Genomic DNA, 7,153 nt, shown 5'->3' with positions numbered 1-7,153 from the left:
AGTGTATAGGAATGAAAGGGATTTCTGTGTGTTGATTTTATATCCTGCAAATTTACTATATTCATTGATTAGCTCTAGTACTTTTTTGGTGGAGTCTTTAGGGTTTTCTATGTAGAGGATCATGTCATCTGCAAACAGTGGGAGTTTTACTTTTTCATTTCCAATTTGGATTCCTTCTATGTCTTTTTCAGCTCTGATTGCTGTGGCCAAAACTTCCAAAACTATGTTGAATAGTAGTGGTGAAAGTGGGCACCCTTGTCTTTTCCTGACTTTAGGGGAAATGTTTTGAATTTTTCACCATTGAGGATAATGTTTGCTGTGGGTTTGTCATATATAGCTTTTGTTATGTTGAGGTATGTTCCTCCTATTCCTGATTTCTGGTGGGAATTTATCAAGAATAGATGCTAGATTTTGTCAAAGGCTTTCTCTGCATTTATTGAGATAATAATATGCTTTTTATTTTTCATTTTGTTAATGTGGTATATTACATTGATTGATTTGTGGATATTGAAGAATCCTTGCATCCCTGGGATAAACCCCACTTGGTCATGATGTATGATCTTCTTAATGTGTTGTTGGATTCTGATTGCTAGAATTTTGTTAAGGATTTTTGCATCTATGTTCATCAGTGATATTGGCCTGTAGTTCTCTTTTTGTGTGGCATCTTTGTCAGATTTTGTTATTTGCGTGATGAAGGCCTCATAGATTGAGTTTGGAAGTTTACCTTCCTCTGCAATTTTCTGTAACAGTTTTAGTAGGGTAGGTGTTAGCTCCTCTCTAAATTTTTGGAAGAATTCAGCTGTGAAACCGTCTCTACCTGGGCTTTTGTTTGCTTGATGATTTCTGATTACATTTTCAATTTCCATGCTTGTGATGTGTCTGCTAAGGTTTTCTATTTATTCCGGGTTCAGTTTTGGAAGGTTTTACATTTCTAAGAATTTTCCATTTCTTCCAAGTTATCCATTTTATTGGCATATAATTGCTGATAGTAGTCCCTTATGATTGTTTGTATTTCTCTGTTGTCTGTTGTGACCTCTCCATTTTCATTTCTAATTTTATTAATTTGATTTCTCTCCCTTTGTTTCTTGATGAGTGTGGCTAATGGTTTGTCAATTTTATTTATCCTCTTAAAGAACCAGCCTTTGCCTTTGTTGATTTTTGATATGATCTCCTTTGATTCTTTTGCATTTATTTCTGCCTTAATTTTTAAGATTTCTGTCCTTATACTAACCCTGGAGTTCTTAATTTCTTCCTTTTCTAGTTGCTTTAGGTGTAGAGTTAGGTTATTTAGTTGACGTTTTTCATGTTTCTTGAAGTATGCCTGTATTGCTATGAAACGTCACCTTAACACTGCTTTTACAGTGTCCCAGAGGTTTTGGTTTGTTATGTTTTTCACAACAATGAAACATTCGTTTTCACAATTAAACAATTTGTTTTCACAATGAAAATGAATGTTTTCATTCGTTTCTACGCATATTTTGATTTCTTCTATTATTTGTTTGTTATTCAGTAGTGTGTGATTCAGCCTCCCTATGTTGGAATTTTTAATGGTTTTTCTCTGGTAATTGAGATCTAATCTTACTGCATTGTGGTCAGAAAAGATGCTTGGAATGATTTCAATTTTTTTGAAATTACAAAGGCTAGATTTATGGCCCAGGATGTGATCTATCCTGGAGAACTTTCCTTCTGCACTTGAGAAAAAAGGTGAAATTCATTGTTTTGTGGCGAAATGTCCTATAGATATCAATCAGGTCTCACTGGTCTATTGTATCATTTAATGTTTATGTTTTCTTGTTAGTTTTCTGTTTAGCTGATCTATCCATTGGTGTGAGTGGGGTATTAAAGTCTCCCACTATTATTGTGTTATTATTAATTTCCCCTTTCATACTTGTTAGAAATTGTCTTACATATTGTGGTGCTTCTATGTTGGTTTCATATATATTTATAATTGTTATATTTTCTTCTTGGATTGATCCTTTGATCATTATGTAGTGTCCTTCTCTGTCTCTTTTCACAACCTTTGTTTCAAAATCTATTTTATCTGATATGAGTATTGCTACTCCTGCTTTCTTTTGGTCTCTGTTTGCATGGAATATCTTTTTCCAGCCTTCACTTTCAGTCAGTATGTGTCCCTTGTTTCGAGTTGGATCTCTTGTAGAGAGCCTATATAAGGGTCTTGTTTTTGTATCCATTCAGCCAGTCTTTGTCTTTTGGTTGGGGCATTCAACCGATTTACATTTAAGGTAATTATTGATAAGTATGATCCCGTTGCCATTTACTTTATTGTTTTGGGTTCGAGTTTATACACTCTTTCTGTGTTTCCTGTCTAGAGAAGATCCTTTAGCATTTTTTGGAGAGCTGGTTTGGTGATGCTGAATTGTCTCAGCTTTTCCTTGTCTGTAAAGTTTTTTATTTCTCCTTCATATTTGAGTGAGATCCTTGCTGGGTATAGTAATCTGGGCTGTAGGTTACTTTCTTTCATCACTTTAAGTATGCCTTGCCATTCCCTCCTGGCCTGAAGAGTTTCTATTGGATGATCGGCTATTATCCTTATGGGAATCCCATTGTGTGTTATTTGTTGTTTTTCCCTTGTTGCTTTTATTGTTTGTTCTCTGTGTTTGATTTTGTTAATTTGATTAATATGTGTCTTGGAGTATTTTGCCTTGGGTATATCCTGTTTGGGACTCTCTGTGTTTCTTGGACTTGGGTGATTTCCTTCCCCATTTTAGGGAAGTTTTCAACTATTATATCCTCACATATTTTCTCAAGGTCTTTCTTTTTGTCTTCTTCTGGGACTCCTATGATTCAAAAGTTGGTGCGTTTAACACTGTCCCAGAGGTCTCTGAGATTATCCTCATTTCTTTTAATTCATTTTTCTTTTTTCCTCTCTGTTTCATTTATTTCTCGCATTCTATCTTCTACCTCACTTGTGCTACTTTCTGCCTCTGTTATTCTACTGTTGGTTCCATCCAGAGTGTTTTTTATCTATTTTTTTTGCATTTTTCCTTATATATTGACTCTTTTTTATTTCTTCTAGGTCCTTGATAAACCTTTCTTGCATATTCTCGATCCTTGTCTCCAGGTTATTGATCTGTAACTTCATTTTGTTTTCAAGATTTTGGATCATTTTCACTCTTATTTTTCGGAATTCTTTATCAGGTAGATTCCCTATCTCTTCCTCTTTTGTTTGGGTTGGTGGGCATTTATCCTGTTCCTTTAACTGCTGTGTATTTCTCTGCCTCTTCATATTGCTAATATTGCTGTGTTTGGGGTGACCTTTCTGTATTCTGTCAGTTTGTGGAGTTCTCTTTATTGTGGAGTTTCCTCGCTGTGGGTCGGGTTGGTTGAGTGACTTGCCAAGGTTTCCTGGTTAGGGAAGCTTGTGTCAGAGTTCTGCTGGGTATAGCTGGACTTCTTGTCTCTGGAGTGCAATGAAGTGTCCAGTAATGAGTTATGAGATGATTTGAAGTGACTTTGGGCAGCTTGTATAATTGAAGCTCAGGGCTATTTTCCTGTGTTGCTGGAGAATTTGTGTGGTATGTCTTGCTCTGGAACTTGTTGGTCCTTGGGTGGGGCTTGATTTCAGTGTAGGTATGGAGGCATTTGATGAGCTCCTATCGATTAATGTTCCCTGGAGTCAGGAGTTCTCTGGTGTTCTCAGGATTTGGACTTAACCCTCCTGCCTCTGGCTTTCAGTCTTATTCTCGCAGTAGCCTCAGAACTTCTCCATCTGTCACTTCCAAGGTGGTTCCCTCTGTTTTAGCTTCTTCTGTTGGCCGGACTCTTCAGTTTCTAACTTCCATCCTGGCCCTAGGGGGCGGTGGTGGACACTTTTTAACATATACTTTTTCAGTAGTGCTGTGTGGAGGGAGGAACGTTGTAAAGAAATAACACTGGCATCTGTGAGGAGTGCTTGCAGGGTCTTGGCCACACTGTGTTTGCCCTGGCTCACGTCGTGTGTGCTGTCCCAGTCTACACTGAACAGGCTGTAGGTTGCTCTGCCGGGAACTGTCTGAGGTCAGTGCTGGGTTGCATGCATTTCCAAGTCTAAGTCACTCAGGTTCAGGTACTCAGGTACTTCACAAAGGCGCAGACTTGGTTGGGTCTGCGTTTTGTGCCCTTGCCCAGTCTGAGGAGTCTAGGTGACCAGGTGTTTGGTGAGCACGGTTGCTGTGACTATCACCTCCCTGGTCCCTGCTGCTCGGTTTTCTGGGTGTATAATTGGTGTACCTTCTCAGGTGGATGTCGACTGGCCAGAATCCCAAGAAGTCTTGGTTAGCAACGAATCCTCCTTGCAGTTTGGTAAATGATGCCTCTCAGGGGCCGATATTGTCCCCTTCCGGCTCTGGAAGCCCTCCCTTGCCTCTCTCAGTGGGGGATGGTGAATTAGCCATCCGAAGTCGGGAGCTCTATACAGTCTTTCATTCTGTGAGAGGGTCTGGAGGTGTCTTAGTTTAGGGCTTTTCGCCTTTTCGCAGGGTAGCTATCCCACAGTCTGCTTTGATATCTCAAGTTAGTGCCCTCAGATTTCTCTCGGGGCATTCAGGCCTGGTCCTTACTCTAAGCAATGCAGCGTGCGCCTCCCTGCCCACCCCCCCCCCCACTTTCTAGTGGGGGATTCAGGCGTCTGCGCTGCTTCTCCCCTTGGAGTTACCATTGGGCACGTAATCTGTGGGTTTTACTATTTATTTATTTATTTTTCCTCCCAGTTATGCTGCACTCTGAGTTTTCAAGGCTCACCACAGACTCGCTAGTGAGTGTTTCCTGGTGTTTGGAAACTTCTCTCTTTTTGAAGCTTCCTTTCCTGGGACGGATCTCCATCCCTATCTCTATTGTCTCTCTTTTTATTTTTATATTATTTCCTACCTCCTTTCGAAGATAATGGGCTGCTTTTCTGGGTGCCTGATGTCCTCTGCCAGCATTCAGAAATTGTTTCTGAAATGGTAACCCACTCCAGTATTCTTGCTTGGAGAATCCCATGGATGGAGAAGCCTGGTAGGCTACAGTCCACAGGGTCGCAAAGAGTCAGACATGACTGAGCGATGGAACAGAACAGAACGGAACTCAGAGTTCAAATGTTCTTTTGATGAATTTGTGGGGGAGAAAGTGGTCTCCCCATCGTATTCATCAGCCATCTTAGGACAACCCTCCCTCACTTTGGACTCTGATGTTTGGATGCCTAGCACTTCCCTGTTAGCCTCTTGAACACACACACAAAGTGTTTTTGAAAAGTGCTGGTGAGTAGAGTCTTGGCACATCATCTGCTGCTTTGGGGTTATACGTTAGAGAGTTTTTATAAAAAAACTGCTAAGATGTTTGCAGTAAGATTCTGAAGGGATATCTTTTTTGAAATTGGACAGTGAGCATATCCACAGATGAATGAGCTTACCTAGGCATTTCAAGACGAAAGCGTCTCATAAATGGGATATGAGGGAAGACTATGGAAGTGACTGTGGAATAAATAACTGCTTAGGCTGAATTCCTAAAACCTTGGAATCCTCCTGGGAGGTAAAAATTGGTTCCCTGGTGGACATGCTCATGCTGAATATAAAACAAAAAAACATATCCTTCCACTGCCTGTCTTCTGTCATTCCTTTCACACAGGAGAATTTTTTGGTGTACCTATCTCCAAGCCAGGCTTCAGCAGTATGTGAACCGTGAAATTCCAGGTGCTCAAGCAGGTTTTAGAAAAGGTAGAGACACCAGAGATCAAATTGCCAACATCCGCTGGATCATGGAGAAAGCAAGAGAGTTCCAGAAAAACATCTATTTCTGCTTCATTGACTATGCCAAAGACTTTGACTGTGTGGATCACAATAAACTGTGGAACATTCTGAAAGAGATTGGAATACCAGACTACCTGACTTGCCTCTTGAGAAACCTGTATGCAGGTCAGGAAACAACAGTTAGAACTGGACATGGAACAACAGACTGGTTCCAAATAGGAAAAGGAGTACGTCAAGGTTGTATACTGTCACCCTGCTTATTTAACTTATATGCAGAGTACATCATGAGGAACGCTAGGCTGGAAGAAGCACAAGCTGGAATCAAGATTGCCAGGAGAAATATCAATAACCTCATATATGCAGATGACACCACCCTTATGGCAGAAAGTGAAGAGGAAATAAAAATCCTCTTGATGAAAGTGAAAGAGGAGAGTGAAAAGGTTGGCTTGAAGCTGAACTTTCAGAAAATGAAGATCATGGCATCTGGTCCCATCACTTCATGGGAAATAGATGGAGAAACAGTGGAAACAGTATCAGACTTTATTTTTTTGGGCTTCAAAATCACTGCAGATGCTGATTGCAGCCAGGAAATTAAAAGATGGTTACTCCTTGGAAGGAAAGTTATGACCAACCTAGATAGTATATTAAAAAGCAGAGACATTACTTTGCCAACAAAGGTCCGTCTAGTCAAGGGTATGGTTTTTCCCGTGGTCGTGTATGGATGTGAGAGTTGGACTGTGAAGAAAGCTGATCGCCGAATAATTGACGCTTTTGAACTGTGGTGCTGGAGAAGACTCTTGAGAGTCTCTTGGACTGCAAGGAGATCCAACCAGTCCATTCTAAAGGAGATCAATCCTGGGTGTTCATTGGAAGGACTGATGCTAAAGCTGAAACTGCAATACTTTGGCCACCTCATGTGACGAGTTGACTCAGTGGAAAAGAGTCTGATGCTAGGAAGGATTGGGGGTGGGAGGAGACGGAGACGACAGAGAATGGGATGGCTGGATGGCATCACCAACTCGATGGACTTGAGTTTGAGTGAACTCCGGGAGTTGGTGATGGACAGGGAGGCCTGGCGTGCTGTGATTCATGGGGTCGCAAAAAGTCGGACGCGACTGAGCGACTGAAATGAACTGAACTGAACTGAACTGAATGAAATGCTTGCTCTCAGGATTAAATTAGCATACATATAAAGGCTTAGAATCAGTCAGTTCAGTTCAGTTCAGTCACTTAGTCGTGTCAACTCATGTCCATCGAGTCGGTGATGCCATCCAGCCATCTCATTCTCTGCCGTCCCCATCTCTTCCCACCCCCAATCCCTCCTAGCATCAGACCTTTTCCAGTGAGTCAACTCGTTGCATGAGGTGGCCAAAGTATTGCAGTTTCAGCTTTAGCATGCTGCTGCTGCTAAGTCACTTCAGTCGTGT

This window comes from Moschus berezovskii, chromosome X (assembly GCF_049115385.1).
Source record: "Moschus berezovskii isolate FMDL1 chromosome X, NW_MosBer_1.0, whole genome shotgun sequence".
In the NCBI taxonomy this organism is placed as follows: domain Eukaryota; kingdom Metazoa; phylum Chordata; class Mammalia; order Artiodactyla; family Moschidae; genus Moschus; species Moschus berezovskii.
This window is presented reverse-complemented; position numbering follows the sequence as displayed.